At 45.7% G+C, this 25,298-nt stretch overlaps 1 protein-coding gene across 1 annotated transcript in view; it reads right to left on the bottom strand.

Annotated features, from left to right (window-relative positions):
* The window catches only part of PHAX (phosphorylated adaptor for RNA export), a 124,703-nt gene that overhangs the window by 67,955 nt on the left and 31,450 nt on the right, over window positions 1-25,298 (bottom strand). The window lies entirely within an intron of this gene.

The raw sequence follows: 25,298 nt of genomic DNA, 5'->3' as shown, positions 1-25,298 counted from the left end.
CAGCATTCGTTATTCGAACGTTCAGCACTGGACGCTGAACATTCGACGCTCGAAAGGTGTTAAATGCCTTTGAGAGCTCAAACCCCTGCAGAACCAGCAGTTCTAAAGCAACCTCTAGCACTCTCGCCCTTAGAAAGCTTAAAGATTTATATTTGCAAACATAAGAGCCTGCTGAGAGGAAAATCACTTATGTAGGTAAAAAAAGTACAGGCTCATGTATATGTTGAGAGTGAGATATCCAGCAAAACTCTATCCTGGATGTTGAAGAAAGCTCATCCATGCACTGTTGTACAACTCAGTTTGAGCTCGGAAAAAAACAGACAAAGGTGAAGTTTTACAAAACGTCTTATTATCAAGATCCACATAGAAAGCTGCACTCAACCTCTACCACCAACTACAAGACAAGACGCAAAGAAAAAGGCCTTAATTCTCAGACTCGCAGCCAGCGGCGACAACGGCAAAGAACTTTTTAGTATTGAGTTCTCCAATCCTGCAGCTGCCAACGATGACATCATTCCAACCCAAGCATTCAGCAATGACCCACTCAAACTTCTTCGTACAAAAGATTGCCAAGATCAACAACACATTCGACCCACATCTTATCAATACGAACTCCACCGACCGGCCGGGCACCTCCCTCATCACCAAACAAGAGCTAAGCAACTGGCAGAACCTCTCGAACAATCTACCGCCCTGAAGAATACCATTCACTTGGGAGCTGACAGGGCCTCATGTCCTATACAATCGTGGAAGAACCATGATCTCCCCGCGCTCACCACTATCATCAGCATCTCCATAACCACCACCACCACGTCTTGTTGGAAAAATGCGAAGTCATCGACCAACTGAAGAAACGAACAGAAGACCAAAACACCCTCAGCAGCTACAGACCCTTCTCGCTCCTGCCCTTCCCAGCTAATGTCATTGAGAAAGGCATCAATACCCAATTCAAAGATCACCTAGAAATAAATCAGCTCCCAATCATAACCGACCACGGCACAGAGACAGCCTGTATTGTGGTCCCAATGACATCAAAAGCATCCTCGGCTAAGGAGAAATGCCCATACTCATCCTCCTCGGCCGCTCTGCTGCTTTCGATACGGTCTCCCACAAGTCTCTCATCAGAAAGCTTCAGCACTTGGATATCTGAGGACTAGTCCTCAAGTCAATATCCTCCTTCCACATTGACAGAACTCAATAAGTTAGACCACCCCCTTTACACCTCAGAACACAGAGTAAAGAACATCAACATAGATTCCTACGCCGACAACACACAGCTCATCCTCTCCCTTACCAACTCAACCAGCACCAGAGCAAACCTGCCAACTGCATGAGCAACGTTGCTGCTTTGATGAAAAAAAACAACGGCCTCCAGCTCAACACAGACAAAACTAAAATCCTAATCTGCGGAAACAACCACTCTCCCGGGACGTCTGTGGGTGGCCCTCTGAACTTGGGCCACCAAACCAACCCTGCAGACCATGTCAAGAACCTCAGGATCATCCTGGACACCAACCTCTCCATGAGCAGACAGATCAATGCAGTCTCCTCATCATACTTCTATATTTTGTGAATGGCAAGCAAGATTTTCAAGTGGATCTCACTGAACAACAGAAGAACGGTCACCCAGGCTATTATCACAAGTTGACTTGATTACAGAAACACCCACTACTTCGGAATCACAGCCTATGTCTTATGCAGACTCCAAACCAACTAGAACACCGCCGCCAGGCTCATCCTGAACATCCAGCGAAATAACCACATCTCTCCACACCTCAACAATCTCCACTGGCCCCCAGTCCAGGAAAGATGAAAGTTCCAGCTACTCACACATGCCTACAGAGCTCTACACAATACCAGTCCACCTTATCTCAACCACTGCCTCAACTTCTACCAACTCACCAGAAGACTTCGATCTGCATCTTAGACAACAGCACACCTCCCTCATATCAAGAACACCAAACGCGGTGGACGCTTCTTCTCATACCTCACAGCCAAGACTTGGAATGACCTCTCGAAACATCTCAGAACCTCCCCCTCCCTTAATGAACCTCGAAGGAACCCCAAGACATGGCTCTTACAGGGGAAACAGGCATGATCTCCTCCTCTCCCCTCAGGCCAGCCCTAGTCAGCATGTGATTAGCCACGCTCTACAAATTTACATAACAAAGTACTGCTCCACAAGTACCTATAGAGGGTGACAAGGTTGAGACAAAAGGTTCTGAGAACCACTATTGCTGCTATGCTGCCAAAGCTGGTAAGTTCACAGAGACTGGCCGATGCACACATTAGGCAAGTTGGTTAGTCAGTGGCCATTAGAGTAGGCAAGACACTGATATACTCCACAGAAATACCCATCGCTTAAAAACTTGCCCCTCCTACATTATTTCATTGATGGCACAACGTGAGTGCACTTATCTGACTTTGCAGAAGCTAGGTCAGCCTTTACCTACTTTTCTGATGTTGGCTTTCCAACCTCCAACTGGAGATAAAAGTACTCCCTAGGGTGTGGCAGAGGTGATGCGCTGAGTCGTGCTAAAGGTTTCGGAGTGCGATCTGGTCGTCGCATCTGTCCTTGGGATAAGCAGAGTTGGTACCACTCAAAGGGGAACACTTTTGACACATTCATGGGGTAGGAAGATTTACTCACTATTCCGGTCCTGAAGAAGCCCCACAGATTCTCCTGACCACTAGGGGCGCGAAACATGTTGACTAGAGTTGGACCCTAATGAGGGTATCCACATCAAACTACCAAGGTACTTTATGACCCAATTGGTAGCATTTACCCATAAAGGTTTTTAATCGGACAGGGCGGTCCAGTTATACCAATAAAAGATCTTCGCCAAAGTGACCCTTCGAGGGACCTGATGGGCATTGCAGCGCTGGCCCAACGAGGAGCAATAGCCCTATGATTAAGCATGACATCCCTTTGGGATGTGTGTGGGCAACATAAAACAGTCCTGCTAACTGCCACTGTGCATATGCCAGAGTCCTGCACAACCTGTTGAGATCTCCTCTTTCTCTTTAGGAACAGTAGCCCTAATTTTTGATTGGTACTATCGCTCTTGTACGGTCTAAACTTGGATTACATCAATAGCGTCTACCATGGATCATCTTTATCAAGTATAAAAAATAAAAGAAAATACTACAACGGACTCAGAACTCTGCTGCCAGACTACTCATAATTGTAAAGCCACAAGCCCACATCTCCGATCCTTTGAGGGCCCTACATTGGTTACCGGTTGCCAGAAGACCCGCATTCAAGCTGCAGTGTATCAGTCACAAAGCAATACATGGAACAGGGCCACTCTACATCAGGAGTAAAATAACCATATACATTCAACAAAAGGAACCGAACCACCGCTCAAGATTGGCACCTCGCCTCAAAAGCCAAACATACAAGAAAAAAAACACATAACTAACATTATTTTCTGTTCCATCAGCCAAACTATGGAATTCATTACCCCCAAACATAAGATCTTCCCTTAGAAGGCTACTCAAGAGTCGGCTCTTCGCTACATAACCACCATAATCAAACATATATGTACAGCATATCCCTGTGTAAATAAGCATTTAACTTGAGTATATGCATCTGGATATGTGTATTCCTTTGTATAAATGTGTATAACAATTGTTTATCAATATATAAAATATTCTTTAGGTCTGCTTAAGAAATGTACATATTACTGTGTAGTGTTTCATACAAGTTATTTGATTAGATGCATATGGATCTTGGTTTATCACAATATGCAAATGTTTATCATAACTAGTTATCTTCAATTGCTACACCATTCAATTATTGAAGACATTTTTTTAATTAAACACTTAAATTAGCTTAAAGTACAGGAACACTTGAAAGTCTGAGTTTATTAAATATAACTAAAATCTTTATATACCATATATTACCTGTGTTATACATATATTATGTATCTATAAATTGGTTTACTGCTACTGTAAAAAAAAAAAAAAAAAAAAAAAAATTGTAAAAACAATGTTTGAACCTCTCCAATGTACTACTCTATATCTCACCAAATACTGCTCAAAATATCCTCTACCTCCACCTTTTGACTCATCCCAAATCTCATTCTCCTACTATGATCTCTAAATACCCTTTCTAGACTCTTCCTTCCTCAATCCAGCTTTCTATCATCTCAAACCTCATGTTACTATTCAGATCTCCCAAACAAGCCTTCGTAAACCCTTCCCTCATGTATCCCTCCTTAGAATCTTCTGAAACCTCATTTTTCAACCTAATCCACTTCATGAGACTCCTATGATCTCCAAATAATCACTATCTGATAGAGACTACTAGCCGCAAATTCCTTAACATAGAATTATCCCCAGGCGGTAGACTGGACCCGGATAACTTTCTTGCCCAGCATCTCTGCGCGTCGAGGGTGGGGCGGCACCATGCGACTCCGCCCCGACGTCCTCTGCGGGCGTGACGTCAGCGAGGTCACATAAGCCCCACCCTGGTGCACTGACGTCAGTTTTCTTCTTTTCCGCGTGCAACGTGGACCCGAATCGTGTTCCTGGCCAGTTTCAGGCCTCTTTTTTCCGCTTTCCAGTGTTTTTCTTGGGAACAGTGTATGAATGCCTTCGGGCTTTAAGTCGTGCTCGTCTTGAGCGTGCCAGTTGTCGGCGACGGATCCTCATCCCATCTGCATCTGGTGTTTGGGAGAACACCACGACTCCATAGACTGTGAGACGTGGCAGCAAATGAAACCGAAGTCCCGGCGGGAGCGCCGGATGAAACTCCTTTCGGCATGCATGTCCAGGTCAGCGTTATCGCCGCCTCTGTCCCCCGCGGATGGCTTCAAAAACCGCCGCCTCCGTCTCAGACATCGTCCTTCTCCCAGACCGGCTAGAGCGTCGCTCACCTGTTGACAGTTTGTCCCCGAGAGCTGGTTTCCAGCCTGCTGGTGGCGTGGGTTCTCAGCGGGTGGTGCGGCCCGGCGCATCACCACCCTATCCGCCGTTTCCAGACCCGGGGAGACTAGAGCCCAGATGGAGGTCTATACGGCGGCCTTGCAGGCCTAGTTGGCTACTCCTTCTCCTCCTCCTCTTCCTGAGACGTCTGCAGATCCCTTGCCAGGTGCGGGGACTTCTGCGGCATTGCCGCCAGCTCCGTCTCCAGCGCCGACAGGCTTGGCTCCAGGTTCGGAGGATGTGGTGACGTCGGGGTGCGGCCCTACGGGGATCCCTCCTTCGGACCACGGTGCCTCTGCCTCGCCGCAAACCCTTGCGGGAGTCCCTGTGGTGTCGCGGGAGGTTGCTCTGGGCAGGCGGCAGCCTTATCCGAGGTGACGCCGCTCAGGTGCCGGTGGATGCTGGCCCAGGCGGCACCGCAGGAGCCGGCTAGAGGTCGGGGAGTGTCCCCGGGACCACCTCGTCCCTCCACACAGGCAGCTGCCTCGGAGGTTGATTCATCGTCTTTTTTTGGCACAGTTCCCTAGCCGCCCCGGCTCCAACCCAGCTTCGGTCTCCTGCGTCACGCGTTGTGGCGAGGGTCGTTCTGGCGTCTCCTTCAGCGCCGGTCGACGTTGACCTGACGTCGGTCACGGACTCTACAGCCCCGGGCCAGCGTCTGGTCATTGATTCGTCTTCCGGTGCCTCCTCTTCTCCAAAGGTTTGGCGTTTGTTGGTTTCATCTTCTCCGGAGATGGGTCGCCGCGTCGCGCCTTTTTCCCCCAGAGTCTCCTAAGGACGGCTCTTCACCGTCGCTGGAGCCGCAGTCTTTGCCAGAGGCACCTCAGATTCCCTATTCCTCAGTTCCCGTCAACCCTTGCCGGGCTTAGCCTTTTCTTCCTCCGGTTGGGCTGGGGGACTGCCACCTTAGTTTGCAGCAGTTGCCCACCGATGAACTTCTGTCACCACTGCGGGGCCCTACGGAGGCGGGTGCTGCCTTGGCTCTAGCAGTCTCCACGGCTGCAGGAATCTTGTGCACGGGCGATCCAGCTGCCCATTTCCCCATGGACCATCTTCTGCAAGTCCTCCATCAGGGTTCTGGTGGTCGGGAGCTGCTTCTTCCCTTCGAGGTTTCGCTCCATACTTCTCTGTTGGGGGCGGCCCGACACAGGGGACCCAGTGCCCAAACAACTTCTGCACCATCACCGTCCTGCGCCGCATGATTCTGTCGTTCTTTCCCTCTACCCCTCTACCAGGGGCCCTCTTTTACGGACTGCCTTTCCCTCCTTGACATCGGTGTTGTCTACGCTGTCGCGAGAGGCATGCTGGTTAGATTCTTGGGGGCGCAATATCTTTGCCTCCACCAGTGCGGCTTTCCGGCCCCTTAACAATCTTTGTGTATGGGTTAGGGCTAGTTCTTGCTTGTGGGATTCGGCGGAGTCCCTTGTGTCAGCCGCTTCTCAAGAGGGTGCCTGTGTTGATTTGCGGCAGCATGTGTTGGACAGATGGGAGCTGGCGGCGTTTATTCTTCGCTCCGCTCTGGACATTTCGGAGATGCTTGGTCGTGCCATGGCATCTTCTGTGGCCCTTCGCCAACATGCCTGGCTACGGGATAGTGGGTTCCTGGAGAACGTTAGGGAATGGCTGGTGGACCTTACCTTTGATGGCACTCTTTTGTTCCACGCCCCTGTGGTCTCTGCCATTTAGAGGTTTCTCGTGGGGCTTCGTCCTCTTCGTCCTCTTCGTCCTCGTCCTCCTCCTCCTCCTCCTCCTTCTCCCCCTCAGTGACCTGTAAGTCAGTCTGGTTTTTGGGGGTGTTTTTCTGGGGCCTGGTAGAGGGTATCCCCGGTTGTGTGTTTGATGTGCCCTCAAGTCCTTTTGTTAAGGCTTTGGTACTGCTGGCTGCTGGTCCGGCCCTTTTTTGATTTGTGGTTTTGGCTGTTGGTATGCTGTGTAGGACCCAAGATTAGGCCTTCTGTGTATTCTTTATTGGCAAGCAGTCTGCGGTTCCTCCGCATGTCTTTCCGTTTGTCCTCTGCTGCGGAAACTTTTTTCCTAAAGAGAGTTCCCATGTTCTTGGGACATGAAATGCCCTATATAGGGTAATGGTAGCTATTATATAGCTCTATCGTGTGCTGGGGAGGTGTGGTCTTCCTTTGGGCCTCTGCTCTCCGTGGTGTCGCGGTATATCGCAGGTGCAATCCTCTTGTTGTTGGGTTTGGAGTGGCTTGCATTACGCCCCGGTATGTCCTTCTCCTGGATCGCTGTGTCGCTAGCCTGGCCTGCTGTCTGCTGCATTGTGTTGTACCGGTTTTGCACTTCTGTCCGCCCTGGTCCTCTGTCTGGCTTTGGGTTCTGGTGGACGGCTTGGTCCGTCTCCAGTCTTTCTTTCTTTTGTCTGGTACCCCTTCATTCGTGGGTCTGTGTCCGCCGGGCCCTCCCGTGGGGCATGCCCTGGCTCTTCTAGGCCTCTACCTTCGGTTGACATCTATCTTGTCCTGGGTGCACCGTCCGTGGTGGTGTCTGCTGCTGGATGTGCATGCCAATACAGGCATGTTCTACTACACCATTGTGGCTTTCTTCTTACGTCTGCATTTCTAGCGATGCAGTCGTCCTGTATTGTCCGCTGCGTGAGGCTGAGGTGTGTTTGGCTCTTCCTGCCTCTGAGTAGGGACTTCTTCCGGTGGGCCCTGTCTCCGGTTCTACCTCTCCTCCCTAGGAGTTGGGGTGGGCCTTGTGTCCTTGAGGCTTTGGCGAGCGCGGTCTGCCCCTGCAGGGTGATGAGCAGTTCTCCCTTGGTGGGGCTTAGGATATCCTGGCCTTCCCTTCTTGTCCTTGTGGCATGCCCCCTGTTGGGACCCTTTGTCTCTCATGGTTGGGAGGCTCTCTCGCAGGCCCTCCTCCCTTTTGGGTATGGCTAGGGTATCTATTCTACGTTAAGGAATCTGCGGCTAGCAGTCTATCAGATGTACAAGTTGCTTACCTTCGGTAACGATGTATCTGGTAGAGACGATTCTAGCAGCAGATTCCTTCCCGACTGACCCTTCCTCCCCGTTCTGCGGGGACCCTCTGCTTGGGTTTCTGGGGTCGCCTACCTCTGGTGATTTGTCATGGTGGGTGTCCTCTTTGTGTTCTTATGGTCGGGCATCCCTCCAGCTGGTTTTTCTCCAGTGTCACAGCCTACTTTTGCTCTTACCTTCTGTTGTTAGAGTTTCTGATCCCCACCTGGTCTTCTCGTTGGAGGTTCTTTCACCTGCCCTAGGCCTCCTTTTCTTTTCAGATGGCATCGTGGTCTTTAGCCCACTCTGCCACCCCAGTTCAGACATGGCTATATGCAAATCAGTCTGACCCTGTGCCTCATGGGAACAGTCCAGCCCGAACTGCCAAGCCATGTCATCCCTGGACCGGAAACAAGCTTCCGAGGACCGGTTTCTGGCATTCCAGCAGTCTTCAGCCCGGCTTGCTTGAATCCAGTGGCAAAGTGAGCAAGGGACTCACATCTGAGCATACCCTGCCACACTTATGGTGGCCAAAAGCGGTACAAAAGGGGGTGGTGATGAGCATCTGAATCAATCAAACACTCACAACCAGTCAAAAGATCTGGGTTTAATCCATCACCGTTCTTTAGCCCACTCTGCCACCCCAGTTCAGACATGGCTATATGCAAATCAGTCTGACCCTGTGCCTCATGGGAACAGTCATGCCCGAACTGCCAAGCCATGTCTTCCCTGGACCGGAAACAAGCTTCCGAGGACCTGTTTCTGGCATTCCCACCCCCTTTTGTACCGCTTTTGGCCACCATAAGTGTGGCAGGGTATGCTCAGACGTGAGTCCCTTGCTCACTTTGCCACTGGATTCAAGCAAGTTTTCAAATCACGTGATTTTATGCACCAATGTATTTAAACGTTATTGCTTGAGCAGTTCAGGTATGTGAGCAAGGCTACAGGTTAGCCGAAACGCGTCATCCTGGCTGAGAGCATTTCGCACCTGGCATAATAAAAAGTCACTGCAGCCAGCAGTGAAAAAGTGATTTCTGGAGTCTGGGTCTTTCTCCTTTGGGTGGATCTAGCACCAGAGTGGTAATTGGATATATATATATATATATATATCACATTACATGCCAACAGTTCACATCCCAGGCACCTCATCGCCAGTATACCATATGGTGAGGTTCTCAGACTCAAGCGCATATGTAGTGATGAAAATGACTTTCGCAATTGTGTTGAAGACATGCGTCCAAGGTTAATATTGAGAGGATATAGTAATAAACTCATCAAAGAGGCCATCAGTAAATCAGACAAACAGCCTAGAGCTAGTCTCTTCAAAGAGGGGTCTACTGAGTCTACATCCAGAGAGGTGAACACTAACTCTGACAATCCTAGACTTATTACGACCTACTCGCGACAAGAGAGAAGAATCAGAGCAATTGTTCAAAAACATTGGCCCATTGTCCTTACAGACAATGTTCTGGGTGACCGGCTGACTTCTTCCCCTGTTACCTTTAGAAAGGGCAGATCCATGGGCAATGAACTAGATAAAAATTCCCCTGAAACGATAAAAACAACACCTTGGTTACAACCGTCCAGGGGCTTTAAAAGATGTACAGTTTACCGTGCATGCAAATTTGGTTGTAGTAAGACACCATTTGATACATCCCCTATTGCCATTAAGGGCAGTTTTAATTGCAAAACGGATTTCGCTGTTTATGTCCTGACGTGTACCTGTGGTTTAAATTATGTGGGAATCACGAAACTACAGGTACACGTCAGGATATTACAACACCTAAGGGCCATCCTCCACAACGATGCAGCCAATCCTGTGGCACAGCACTTTTCCAAGTGCCACAATAAAGACATCAACTGCCTTTCTTATTTTGTCATTGCTGCCGTCCCCATAAACAAGAGAGGCGGCAATAGAGAAAAGATTCTTAGGCAGCTAGAGACCAAATTCATCTTAGAATTGGACAGCAAATCGCCACGGGGTCTCAATAATACGGAGGATATGTATACCTTCTTGTAAAAAGTACACAGCAATGCGATCTCCAATATGCAAATCAGGGGAATTTAAGTACAAATTGCAATGTATTTCAGTCATACCATATTTGCACTATATAATCATTGCCCTTGCACACATCTTATCTGCATTGTATATACTCTATCTATTCTATTTTTAAAAAAAGTATAATTTTATATTAACATCGTTGATAAGATAATTTTTTTATGGTATTTTATAAATCTTATATATTTTTAATAGTGGTTTTTAATCCGGCTGGGGATAACCATTTTATCAATGAAGATATGTGGAATAGATTTGCTATGAAATGTGATATTGTCGACCATGTTAATATAGAATGCACACAGGACACTTTATATTTATTATCTTTGCACTGTTGCACATTGACTAAAGCACTTTATTGTATGAATTTGCACTAGTTGTAGATAAGTTGCACTTAAGCACTTTTTGTTGGTCACATGGACAGGGAGGATCTAGCAGTACAACTGTCGCATATAAATAACAAACATTGTTGCAAACATAGTTATTGATACATCATAGTAAACATACTGATCGAAGGTATGTGCAATATATCAAATAAGGATTGATCCTGTCTGATGATGATTAGTAATACCAAATACTAATAACCTTGTTTGTCGATATTAGATATAACTGATTCATCGTGGAATACCTAAATGCATTTAAGCAATCATTGAATGTTTGTTTTATACAAGAAATACGATAGTCTGTTGTTCCTTTTTATTGTCACGTGACTAGCACTTCACGTAAGCAAGGAGGCGTGCACAGTGTGTAAAAGATATATAAAGAGTAACAGTGACGTGTAACAAGCTGAATGTGATCAAGGGCTTGTGAAGCCCGAAACGCGACGTTGCAGGCTGTGGGAGAAACGCAAATAAACTGATCTGCTGTGGTGGTCCGAGTTCCTTCTTCGCCGGAACACGGAAGTGGTGGGAATTTGTTTGGCACATATATATATATATATATATTCACTGAAAAAACCATAGGTTATAGACCATATATAGTTAGGAATTAGCATTTACAAAACCTTATTTTACTCACACAAAACCATTGAAATTCACATATATAGTTAGTTGCACTAACTATATATTGCGCACCCGCAATCCACTGCTGATGATGTCACATATTACATCATTCATGACATGGTCAGTGACATCACTGATGACATCTCAAATGACATCTCAAATGACATCACTGATGACATCACTGATGACAACATCCAGTGACTGTATGTTTCTGTAAAGTTAAAATAGGTCTTACATATTGAAGAATGAGTGGATGTATAAGTGTCTGGATGAAGGATTTAGTAGGTGCATGACTGACTGTATGAGTGAGTGATTAAATGTGTCTCACTGAGTGCATGGGTTAGTGACTAAACTGTCTTAATTTGTGCATCATTATGTCTGTTGTTCTGTAAACTGCTGCATGTGTTGATCAGTAGCTATATGAGTAACTATATGGGTTATTGATTGGTTGCCCAAGTATTTGTATGGGAGACTGAGTGTGTGTGGGTGGCTGGGAGGTGTATGACTGTGCATAGATGTGTGAGCAGTTGATTCACTAGATGTATGGTGTGAGAAGTTGACCCGATATGCAACGTTCGCTATTCTAGCGACCGCTATGTATCGTTCCAACGACCCTTATGGTGTTTGGTTGTAAGTCAACCTATAGACCAGCTATCCTAGTAGCGTGGATACGAGCAGTCTAAGGCTAAAGACTCTAGAGGACGTGTTAAGCCAACTGTTTACCACACATGTACCCCTTGAACACCAAGTGAAAGGACACCACACAAGTGTTATGAAAATAAACAGGATATTTATTAAGAATCACAACAGCCCTGTACTCTTTAGGAGGACAGGGTACTAAGCACAAACCAAATCTCTTAGGAAAATACTTCAAGTGCACAATTAAAACAAGTGTCCGAGGACACGGTAAGTTTAAGGGTCTCGGGCGGACCCGATAAGGCAAGTCGGAAGCGAGGGACTCGGGACCCTAGAGTAAAGAGGCTATGCAGGCACCGAAATGCCGAGTTACCTAGCCACGAGGGCTGCGGCTGCACAAGTCTTACAGGCGTCGGGGTCTTCGCTGACGAGCCAGGAGCCGGAAGAAAAGGAGTTGCTGGCCGTCGACCAGGGATGAATAGTTCGTAGAGATCCAAGCCTGGATCAGAGATTGATGATACCTGAAAGCAGAGGGGACCAAGTTCGTACTACTAGCCAGTAGTCAGAGGGTACCAGGAAGGCACCGGTTGGCCGTCACCTCGACCAGGTGAGTGGGCGACGCTAGGCTCTGCAGTCTCACGGACCAGGAGGCGTTGTCGGCGACCACAGCGGAGGTGCGAGCTGTCCCACGAAGGATGATGCTGTCGGCGTCGCTGGGCCCAGGATGGGGCAACAAGCCTTGGCAGATCTCAGGGCCACGTGGTGGGCCTAAGATGGCGTCTTGAGTGGACCAGGAGGGTCCGGGGTGCTTCTCGCAAAGATGGAAGCAAGGGCCGGTCTGGAGCAACCAGACCAGCAGTGTTGATTGTCGGATGTCGTCACAGAAGGGCACAAGCCAGCGGCTAGTGACCAGACAACGTGCTGAGCAGCGAGCAGAAGGGCCCCACGCAGATCGTGGAGATGCTGGGAGACTGCACTTCGGTGCTGGAGCGGCTCAGGGTCGGGGCTTCTCGGACCCCAGAGCACTCACCAGAGAATTGCTTCGATGGTCGTGCTGGTTTAAGAGCGTGCAGGTTCTGATGATGGCCGGTCCCTCGAGGTCTCGTCGCACCCACAGATCACAGCTGAGCTGATGACGTGGGTAGAGGTCAGAGGTGCCAGGGAAGCCGGTTCTCGTCGAGCTGGGCCGTCGGATTCCTTGAGGAAGGACTTACAGCAAACCGCAGAGTTCTTAGATGGTGCCTGCTGATGCAGGGTGACTACTCCTTAGTCACAAGGGAGAAATCTTGAGAAGAGTCTTGAATGTCCTTTCGTAGAAAGTATTCTTGATTCAAAGATGATCTAATTTGGAAGGGTCCCCGCTCCGGCCTTTATTCTAAAGAAAGGGGTGGGTACATGACTAGGTCCTGCCCTAAGGGTGGGACCAGGAAGGGGGGTAGTTACACCCCTCTCCCCTGCCGGACTTTCCCCAGGCCAGGGCTGGTGCCCCTGGAACTGGTTCTAACCGGCAGATGCGTAGTGAGCACCGGGGTGCCACTCCGCAGTCACCTTCTCGCAAAAGCCCTACCTACCCAGAATACACAAACCCTGTCTGGGACGGTGCGAACACCGCCCTCGACAGGAAACCCTTTGTCTAAGCGCTCCTCGCTGGAAGGACTCCCAGCAGCAGGAGGTCAGACTCGTGTCTGTGGTGGCAGCATCCATTTTGTGGAGCTGAGGCTTTAGTTAACTTTAACCGGGGTTCACAGTTACGTACATGTCGTGTCCCTCTAGAAGGGCGGAATGCTAACCTCGTCGCCAGGGTTGGTGAGAGGGCAGCATCCCGATTCGTATGACACCTTACTCGACATGCCTTGATAACGTGATACCGGAGTTACCGATATGGTACGCGTTATCATGGAACAGCCATTGGGTCTTGATTCCGCAAGCTGCAACCGGGCTCGGCTCGGGCCAGAACACAGTTCACACGAGCCCACGCACTCTGCCTTCAGGATTGTCAAGGCCTGCCATAGGAGTGACTCATAGGAACTCGGGTGTCCATTGTATGGTTAGATATAGAGCTACTATATCTAAAGCAAAGGGTGATTACACGTCTTCGCCCCAGCTGTCATGCAGCCAGTTGTGTCAAATTTAGGAGGCCAGCCAGGGGTGGCATAATACATGCTGCAGCCCCTGGCGGCCCTGGGTACACCTATGCCCTGCGTTACGGGGTCTGATAAGGTGGCCCAGTACCAATTGGAAATGTACCTAGGGTACATGGAATCCATTTTAAAGAGAGAGCAGTAGGCCTGGGGTCCTGATTGGCAGGGCCCCAGGTCGACTATGTCAAAAACCAGCTAAAACACAGGGCAAAAAGTTGGGGGCAACCATAGTCAGGATGTACCTTCCTACATATGGGTTCAAAAGTGCATGTGGAAACAGCTGTATGGGCGGTTGACTGTGTGCATGAGTGTATTGGTGAGTGAATAGATATCTCGGTGCTACATGTCAAAGTAAGTACATATGTAAAACACAGTACATGTGAGAGTTGACATATATAAATAACTGTGCATAAGAGCCATTGAATGTGTGAGTGGCTGTATGGATCATTGTGAACTTGTATCAGGGATTGTATAAGAGAGTTAATATGTGTTAGTATATGTTTGAATAAGTAAGGTGTGTATAACTGTACAGTTGAGGAAATGGAGGTGTGATTGATTCTTTGCATGACTGACTAGGTGTGTGAGTAACTCCATGGATGAGTGACAGTCTGTGAGTCTGGTTACACTGATTGTATCTAAGGTTATATTAGAGTCTGAAGAGGTTCATCGTATTATCACATGAATGATATCATCAGTGATGTGATCAGTAATGTCAAATGAGAGGTCATCAGTGATGTCATCAGTGATGTCATTTGAGATGTCATCAGTGATGTCATCAGTGATGTCATTTGAGATGTCATCAGTGATTGACATGTCATCAGTGATGTCATTTTAGATGTCATCTGTGATGTCATCAGTGATGTCACTGACCATGTCATGAATGATGTAATATGTGACATCATCAGCAGTGGATTGCGGGTGCGCGATATATAGTTAGTGCAACTAACTATATATGCGAATTTCAATGGTTTTGTGTGAAATCCTAATTCCTAACTATATATGGTCTATAACCTATGGTTTTTTCAGTGAATTTTCAAGGTTTTGTAAATGCTAATTCCTAACTATATATGGTCTATAACCTATAGTTTTTTCAGTGAATTTCAATGGTTTTTTAATTGCAAATATCAAAAGCTGTAAAATGTATTCTTTTAAAGGAAAAATATATTTTTATGTATTTAATATAATTTTTTTATGTATATAAATGTTTTTTTTTTTCGCTACCGGTCCGCGCACCGGGTAGCTTCCCGTTAGCTCAATTTGGTGCTGCGACCCGATCCGCGCACCGGGAAACGTTCCGTTAGCGCAACTGCCGCATTCGAAAACAACATCGTGACGCGTCGCGCAAGCGCAACGTATCGCGTTGCCGCGTAATGCGTCTTATGACGCGCCGCGTTAGCGCACTCGGAAGTGCTCCGGAGCGCGACCCGAGGCGCGAAGCGCAGCACCCCGGAAGCGCTCCGGGCACGGAGTGGGACGCGTAACGTAAGCATAACAGGTCATGTGACCTGAAAATAACACTTTTCATTGGTTTAGAACATTTTTTTCCCAAATGATGAAAGCCCCCACCTTTTTTCCTCACTCTGACTTTCACCTTTGTGAGAGGAAGACCTGTTTCTGCTTGTTCAGTCATGGCATCTGTAATAGCTGCAGCTGGTGGACCCCCACCACCACCACCACCACCACCTAGGAAGGACGGACCACCTGCACAGTTCCTTCCAAACCCAGAGGAAGAGGAAGAAGAAGAGGAAGAGGAGGTAGAGCCGAGGCAGTTCTTGCGTGAAGAGCCCCGGCAATCCCACCACTTAGACCATTTTATATGGCAATTTTTTTCTTACCCTCGAGGGCAAAAAAAGGTCAATGCCCGGCTGGTGACATGCCTCATTGCGATGCAGTTCTGTCCCGAGGCACAGACAAAAAGTATAGTTTTGGAAACTCTACTATGCACCGCCACATGCAGAGGTGGCATCCAATCAATTATAGCGTTGCTGAGGTGCGTCACCTCCAGGATAACCCACCAATATTATTTTACTGTTTCCCTTGGTTTTCCCCTTGTTACGCTTTCTGGAACGCTACCCGGTGCGCGGACCGGGCGCTAACCGTGCAAAAATTTGAGAAAAAAAAAGGCTGTTTTTTTTTTTTTTTACATATATGGGCCTCCTCAGCCATCCTTAGAAAACCTAGGGGGTAAGGATATGTCTCCCGTGCCCCCTTATACCCATTCCCAACATTGTTTATCCTCCATCTTGTGACTAAATTCGTCCGAAACATAAGATGGCGGACTCCCGTTACGCTACCGGTGAGCTACCCGGTTCACGTACCGGGTAGCGCTTCCACCGTAAAAAATCGAATTTTTATTTTTTATTTTTTTGCCCCGCGGGGCCCTTTAATAGCCCCCACATCAATCCTAGGGGGTCAGGAGGGGTCTACCTTGCCCCCTTTCATTCATTTCCCCCTTCGTTTATTTCCACCTCTTGTCCCTACCGAGAGACAAGATGGCGGTCTCTCCGGACTGTTTAGAATGTTGACAGTCACTGGAGAGCCAATCCGCTTCTCCTCGCGAAGTTCCGTTACGCGTCTGGTACGCGAACCGGGGAGCTAACCGGGACGCTGTCACAGATATATATATTTTTTTTAACATTAATTTCTCAAAATCCACTGGAGCACATATCTTGAGACCTAGCAAAGGCACATCGGGCAAACAGTCTCTACAATTTTGCCAAGTTTCATAGAAATCCATTCAGCCGTTCGAGCTAAAAGTGAGTCCAACCGCCCTATGGAAAACTCAATGTTAAAAACACGTTTTGGGACCCCCCTTTTTTCTCGGCCCCCGCTTGACGAAACCCCCTCAAACTTCCAGGGGACGCTCAAACAAAATGTGCCATTTTCCTGAAAATTTCAGCCAATTCCGTCCATCAACGCCAAAGTCGGTAATATATATCATTTCTATGGCAAAATGAAACCCCTCATTTTGTTCCTTTTCACATTAAATGTATTAAGTGTTACCACTTTATTCCAATCAAGATGACTTCAGGTGTGCCATACTTTTGTCATAAGTAAGACTGTTAGCGTTCTAGTTGTTCTTTAGAACACTCTGGGACATTCTGTCATTGGGCTATAGTTGGGCTACATCTGGCTGATATTTGGGCTACATTTGGGCTCTTTTGTCTCTGGCGGCCATCTTGGGAGACTGCATATCAGAATTTTTTTTATTAAATATAAGAGGATTTGAGAAGTCACTCAAAATGTGCCCTAATTTTTCTTTCTTCAGCAATAATCATAATTTCTATGGCAAAATGAACCCCCTCATTTTGTTCCTTTGCAAATTAAATGTTTTAAGTGTTAACACTTTATTCCAATCAAGATGACTTCAGGTGTGCCATACTTTTGTCATAAGTAAGACTTAGCGCTCTAGTTGTTCTTTAGGACACTCTGGGACATTCTGTCATTGGGCTATAGTTAGGCTACATCTGGCTGATATTTGGGCTACATTTGTTTTTTTTTTGTCTCTGGTGGCCATCTTTGGGCTACATTGGGCTACATTTGGGCTCTAACATATATATATATAGCTCAATGTAGCCCAATATATATTTTTTAAAGTTAATTTTCGGAAAAACCACTGGAGCATATATCTTGAGACATAGCAAAGGCACATCGGGGTACCAGTCCCTACAATTTTGCCAAGTTTGGTGGAAATCCATTCAGCCGTTCGGGCTAAAAGTGAGTCCAACCGCCCTATGGAAAACTCAATGTTAAAAACACGTTTTGGGACCCCCCTTTTTTCTCGGCCCCCGCTTGACGAAACCCCCCCCAAACTTCCAGGGGACCCTCAGAAACAGAATGTGCCATTTTCCTGAAGATTTCAGCCAATTCCGTCCATCAACGCCAAAGTTATTCAACATAGAATTTTAAGAAATCCCTATTAAAAAAAATCCTAACTATATATACCTACTGGCGACCGCCAGTAGGTAATATATATATATATATATATATATATATATATATATATATATATATATATATATATATATATATATATATATATATATATATGCGCATCTGCTCAGATATAGCACTCTGCACTTTAGGCAAAGTTGATTTTTTTTTTATGTAGCACTTTGCACTTTAAATTTCTAGGATCTTTTTCAGTATTACAGGATGATGGCGATGGCATTACTGAGTATTTTAAAATGTATATTTATAATATTGTAATACTTTTGTACTCTAGACTTAAACGAACTGTTTCCTTTCTTAATATGTTGAAATATGTATTTATATATGACAGCATTGTATGTTGTTAAATCTATGAGCTCTCAATAAAAAAAAGAAAGAAAAAAAAAAGTGCTCCTACGTAGTTTTGCAAGTTGCAGCACACCCCAAACAGCAGCTGTTTGGGATGGCCGCAATGTTGAAGCATGTCACCAAGGGGCAACCCTGGGTGAGTGAGGGGACTCAAGAAAATAATTCCACTTTTCTTAAGATAGGGGCCTTTTTTGCACGTTCAGCGGAATCCCCGTCCATTTAGTTAGGTTTTTGATCTGACAATTACAGATTTCTTTTGAACTATATGTACCTTGGAGGGTGCACCTAACCTTTACCTCCACCTTCCCCCATTTTTGATTATATGGCTATAACAACCCTTCATGTTTTTGGTATGTATGTTACTCTTGTGTTCATTGAACCTGGTTTTCATCTTTTCAGTTTTGCCAACATATACCAGCTCGCATGGGCACTTCAGCAGATATAGGATGTTCTTAGATTCACTGTTAGCAGAAACTCCAAGGTCAATTCTGGCCCCTTTCATAGGGTAAGAGAGCCATGTTCCTTTGATGATACTGTTACAGTTATTACAATTATAACAGGGAATTTTCCCTTTATGAGTGACTTTATCTGTGTTGATATTGACTTGTGTTAATATTGCTTTGATGTTCTTCTCTCTTTGATAGGCAAACATCAGATTCTCTGAGAAAATGCCTCTGAAATCAGGTTCAGTTGTGAGCATTGGCCAATGCTGTAGAATAGATGGTTTAAACTGAAAGCTCATAATGGAAAATGTAGAGATTAAAATCATCCTTTTACTTTGTTTTTTCTCCAGAGTGGTTTTTAACAATTCCGGTCTTGTTTTCTAGGTACATCGTTCTTTAGCTTGATCCAACATCTTGTTGGGATACCCTCGGTTTCTGAATTTATCAAGCATTTTCTCCATTTGATCAAAGGATGTTTCTAAGTTAAATACAATTCTTTTCACTCTTAAGAGTTCTGGATATGGTAAATGATTCTGCAACGATTTCTGATGCAAACTATTGTAATGAAACAGGTTGTTCCGATCTGTTGTTTTTCGATATATGTTGGTTTCCAACTTATTGTGGATCCTTGAAACTTGAACATCCAAAAAAGTGATGTTGGTGTCATTGAAATCATAAGTGAACTGTATCCTTTCGTGAACCTCGTTCAATTCAGCCCATGCAGTGGTCAACTCTTCTTCAAGATCTTTTGGATCAAGCACTTGAACGTCCTGAGACCCAACGGTCTCAATGACAGGATGGAATGCATATGTTACCTGTGAGCATTAGGGTGCCCTACAGCAGTCAATTACCAGAAGTCCGAACTGTGCTAGTTAATTGCCTTTGATGTCACACTGCTGTTTTTATGTTTTTTCTATATTTGACAATATGTTTAAGGAATGTACACTGGTTAGGGCAGGTCAGTTATGGAGCACACACAAGTCCTTGAATGTTTTGGATAAGTCTTTTGATGGGAGGCAGCGCCTAGCAGGCGCCCTTTATGGTATGTTAGGCTTGGCAATACGTGGGACTTTTATCTAGGAACCACATTGTTAACACTGTATTCTATCACACTAACCTCCTTTTCCACTTTCACATCCTACCAGATGAGCCCCACAATGTATGCCACTGCACGTTAGCTTTTACATCTCACAATATCGCCTCCAACTCAATATGGTAGTCAGTCTTTGCTGTCTTTTCTTTGAAAACATTTGCGTGTCGTAAACACAGCAAGGTCGAAGCACCGGGAGACGCTCGTATGAGGTTTCTCGCCGACGGCTAAAGATGTAAGTAATGGTTTATACATTAAGATTTGTTGTTTATAATGCATGCGTATTCAGCTAGTAGCTCACAATAGACAAGGCGGGTGCTTGAATTTATGGTACATTTGTGAAGACCGTATTGTGGTGTTCGTTCATTTATCTGAACCTGAAATCACTTATTCACTACGCTTGTTATTCACGTAGCAGTACAGTAAACACACAGTGGTTTGTTCAACCTGCGATTGAGCGTGTTGGTCTCTGGCATGACCTAAAAGTCACTTATCTGATTATATTGCTTCGATTATTATATTGTTTTGATCATTACATTGGAGAAGTGGTGATTAGCTTTGTTTTTTGGACGATCGCGGAGATCACGTTGCATTTTGATTGATTAAGATGCATGATTTTGAAGTCCCGTTTATGTTTACATTACCACTTTAGAAGTATTTATTTGGCAACTTCACTTACAGGGTTTGGGAGACAGCCTAGGATATAGATATAGGTTTCCTCATGGAGTGTATCTTATAGGTCTTCACAGTACGGATATCCCCTGATGAAGGGCCACGACCCGAAATGCATCAGGATAGGATAATACAATTGAATTGGATACAAATCATTATGTGAAAATTATTATTTATTGAATGTATTTGATGGTTGACAAGGCAGATGAAAATTAAATATTGCCTTGATATAATAAATATATCACATCTGAACTTAATCCCTGTTGAATCATTTTTACAACCCCTGGACATAGGGACATGTGCTGTGCTGAAGAGGACGGACCGTAACAGGGGACCCGGACACTTTATATTGCTACACATGCTCCAGGATCAGAGAGCGAGGCCCTTTACAGGATGCCACAAGTGATTAACAGTTGGAACCACTCATGCTTGGTCCCATTTATTTATTTGAAATGTACCATGTTACCATTATTTATTCACAAAATAAATATGGATAAATACAAAAGGAATTAAAAAAATAAAGAATATACAATTTAACCGGGAGCCCTAATTACTATTTGCATTGCTCCCCTTGCTAAGCTAATCCATGCAGACCATTTTTTATACATGACTAATGAAAGTATTGTTTTTTCACATTATTTGCTTTTGACTCCGTTGCAGTAGCAAATCTTGGGTGGGTCCTGACGAAAGCACAGGTAGATCAATGACCTCATGTGCTGAAACATGTTGACCACTATACCATCATAGATAGTTATTTGTTGACACTATCTTTTTTGCACTGTTTTTAATTTGAATTGTGGGAGACATCAATAAAGTTTAGGTCTGTCACAACTCAATTTTAACTTCACGTTTCACCCAAGCACTGCACTTAGTTCCCACACACAAAAAAAACACTCATCTGGTAGGACCAGAAAGAACCAAACTAAAACATCTTCGGGCTCCCTATCACTATGATAAGGTTGTAGCCCTTAGAGCCACTAGTGGGGTCTAAAAAGAGGAGACCCAGGTGATGAAGCATGTCACCAGGTTTGATGAGTGATGGGAAACCGTAATTTTCGTTACGATTTTTTTCCCTGGTCTTGTGACGTCGGTCTCCGTGTTGTTGCTTGCAGATTTTTACAGGGTACAGAATATTTATTATAGACCCGTGGATACTCCAGGTTTGTGAGGCTTTCAAAGTGACCATAAGACGGGTTTGCATCAGCACAACGGCTGGTATTTTAAAAGACATACGGGATCAACTTGCAAGGAATGAATCAGCAATAGCGGCGTTAGAACGCCAATACACTACCGCATCCTGTCCCAAGACACTACATCAGATTCATGAAGCACTTTTGGAATATGACGAACTGGCAGAATCCGAGATTCGGTATAGATTTCAAAGACATGAAGCACGGGCATATATGGAAGGGGGACGTCCGGGCCGTAACCTAGCCGCCAAAATTAGATCCAGAGCTGACTTTCACCATATCATTAAAATCACAGATAACTTAGGGACGGAAATAGTGGCTCTATTCCGTGGATTCTACGCAGACTTTTACACGTCGCGTGGATCTGCAGATGAACAGAAGCTAAATGCCTATCTGTCTGACATAGCATATGCATGGCTCGCTGATAACTACCGCGAATATTTAGACCAGCCGATAGACGAAATGGACATAAAGGCGGCAATCCGCGAACTACCCAACCAGAAATCGCCGAGCCCCGATGGGCTTCTGTTGAATTTTACAAGGAATAGATCGACTTACTCGCACCTCACCTGCTCGAGATGTATGCTGATGTACGCATGAGTCCGGCATATTGCCACCATCCCTTCGCCAAGCACTAATTATTGCATTATTGAAAAAAGACAAGGCCCCAGATCTGTGCGAATCACACCGACCCCTATCCCTCATCAATCTGGACGCAAAGATTCTGGCAAAAATATTGGCTACCAGACTGCAGCCCCTGATGCTTAAACTGGTCCTGCCGGACCAATCTGGTTTTATACCGGATCACTCAACGTCACACAATCTTAGGACAATATTTGCCATGTTTCATGTCCTAGATACCGAGTTGCAAGCCGCCATGGTCATACTAGACGCGGCAAAGGCGTTTGACTCCATAGAGTGGAGCTACATGTTTCATGTATTGCGACAAATGGGATTTCCACCTGTTTCTTGGCCGTGTGCAACGATTATATATTGACCCGTCCGCACTGGTACGTGTCGGGGGCCTGACTTCACAACCTGTTCAGATACAGAGAGGCACCCGTCAGGGGTGCCCAGTCTCGCCATTATTGTTCGCTCTGGTACTTGAGCCACTGGCCTGTATTATTCGGCAGAGCCACAGAGCGACGGCCCTTAATTTTCTTCACCATCCGGTCAGCATCTCGTATGCAGACGACATGGTGTTATTTCTTAGAGAACAGACACGGCCCCTGAAGAGGGTATTAAGGGAATATATTGGATCCTGGCTCTTCTCAGGCCTACAAATTAACTGAGACACGTCGATAATGATACGCTAACACCCAAAACGACTCCTCCGCACATGGAATATCCCATGGTGTGGACAACAGAACCAGTAAAATACCTGGGTGTCTGAGTGCATGGTGACCCTGACATTGTAATAAGGGAAAACTATGGCAGAGCATGCGCCTCCCTAGAACAAAAGGTAGATAGATAGAATATGCTACCCCTCTCCCTGGCGAACCACATTGCGATCATTAAAATGGTCATACTTCCACACTTTTTATACCTCTTCTGAAACATCCCAATCAAGCTAACACAATACTACTTCAGAGAGATACTATCGTCCCTTCTTCGCTTGATATGGGGAGGGTGGCAGGCCAGGGTGAGCTGGGCCACACTAACGCTAGAATATAGCAAGGGCGGATTCAGCGCTCCGGACCCGTACATATATTACCCAAGCGCAATATGCATACTATTGGTTCAGACCACACACATATACCCCACATGTCGCAGTAGAACATTGTGACGCTCATCCAGTCCCTCTGGCTGGCATTCTCACACACACACACACACACCCCCACCCAGAGGCACGCCCAACACTGAAATTAATACGTTGGACACAACCATCGCCGCATGGCAGGCTATGGATGCTATCACCAACAAGTTCCCCGTGTATGCGCCGGCACTTCCCATTGCACATCACTCAGCAATATCCGTGACACAAGAAGAGGGTCCACCTAAGGGGCTGAGGGAGGTGGGCATAGTAGCCATGCAAGACATATGCCCAGAGGGGCACTTCTTCACTGCAGAAGACCTAAACTACATTATTAACCCTTCACTACTGTTTAACTTTACGATCCGCAGATACCAGCAGGCTGTTAAAGCCCACTACCACATGTACCCGGCTGAGCCCCCAATACTGCGCACCCACAAAATGCTACTGGTGGCACGTCAAGGCAAAGCTAGTAACAAAACTGTATAGAGGGATATGGGACGAGAAAGTTCTTAAACCGGATAAAAGCCTGGCCAGCTGGAACGACAGTCTAACCCCCACCACTACTAGACACGGAATGGGAACACATTTGTAAACGAACCTGCGCCCTCACGCCTAACAGCAACTTGTGCATTATAAACTTTAAATACATGCATCAGACTTACCATAGACCCATCAAACTATACAGGTGTGGTCTCAGGGAAACAAGCAATTGCAAAAGTTGTAATCAGCCGGATGCCAATTTCCTGCATCTTGCCTGGGAATGTAGACGGGTGCAACTGTTTTGGAGGGGGGTGTTGGAGCATATACAGGAAATGACTAGGACTCTTTTGCAATGTATACCAATCAATGTGTTTGCTATGCTATGTTGCCCACTAATAAGGTACAAGTGGTAGATTTGTGCGCATTGCACTGTTAATGGCCAAAAGTCAAGTCGCTATACACTGGGAAAGCAATATGGCCCCAAGGACTAAGAGCTGGTTTAAAGACTTGGTGTATTACAGGGACAACCTGCCATTGTACGCGGAAGAACTGCCCTCAGTATCTAGGCCCAGAGACATATGGGAGCCTCTACACCAGTACCTGCAACAACAGACTTCCACTAGCTCACAAGCCTAATGGTGATAATGTTTTCATACTACCGCGAATGTGTTTGTTGAAACTGATGTGAAGCGTATTAGACAGACACGGTCGATCACAGAGTAGTTATAATTTTTGTTATTGTTGTACTGCCTTGCAAGGCAGGGGAATTGCACTTATTTGTCAAAATATCAATAAACAGATTTAATTTAAAAAAAACCTTGACCAACAGTAGACAGTCATCATCCCTCTAGTTTTGTCAAGACGGGACAAATGTAATGCTCTTTATCTGGGAATAAGGAATTCAGAAATTTCCCTCGGTTTCTGAGGCAAAGGTGGAGCGTCACTGGCTCCCAGTAAAAAACAGAGAGTAACCTTTAAAGTATATGCACAGTGCACAAAGCTCTCCATGGAACTGACCGAGTATTTAAACAAAAAAGTCTTGTGGTATACCCCTAAAAGATGCCTGCGCTCTGCAGCTTCTAAAAGGTGATTGACCCATTAACTGAAAGTATCTTGGGGTGGGAGGAGCTTTGTCCACTCCGCCTGCCTATTTTGGAATTGGCTGCCTTGGCATCTGAGAGGTCAGTCTAATCTGAACATCTCAAATCTTGACTATTCACTTTCCCTCTTTAGCTTCCAGTAGCCTGGTTACCACAGTACAATTCTTTACAGACATCAGCGCCAAGACACCTGTACGAATTTATTGCGCTTGACAAATATATATATATATATATATATATCAATATCAAAAAATTGATTGCCTCACAGCAAAGAGTAATGAAAGCAATGGAGCACTACTTAGGACAGAATTCATACCTCACAAATCAATTGTCTGCAGGAGTGATGTATTACTATCTAACCAGATTAAATAGCAATAAAGTCTACAACGCTCCCAGGCTGCATCAAAACAGGTGTAGCAAGCAGGAAGAGAGTCGGTAGAAGTGAATCAATACAAAGTTTTCAACACAATAATGGAAAGTGCAACCTCAACTCCAAATCAGCCTCAAACATGTATTTTTTTAAGTCC

Source organism: Lissotriton vulgaris, chromosome 3_1 (assembly GCF_964263255.1).
Source record: "Lissotriton vulgaris chromosome 3_1, aLisVul1.2, whole genome shotgun sequence".
Classification (NCBI taxonomy): Eukaryota; Metazoa; Chordata; class Amphibia; order Caudata; family Salamandridae; genus Lissotriton; species Lissotriton vulgaris.
Note: the sequence above shows the minus strand (reverse complement) of the source record. Positions and strands in the feature narration are given on the sequence as shown.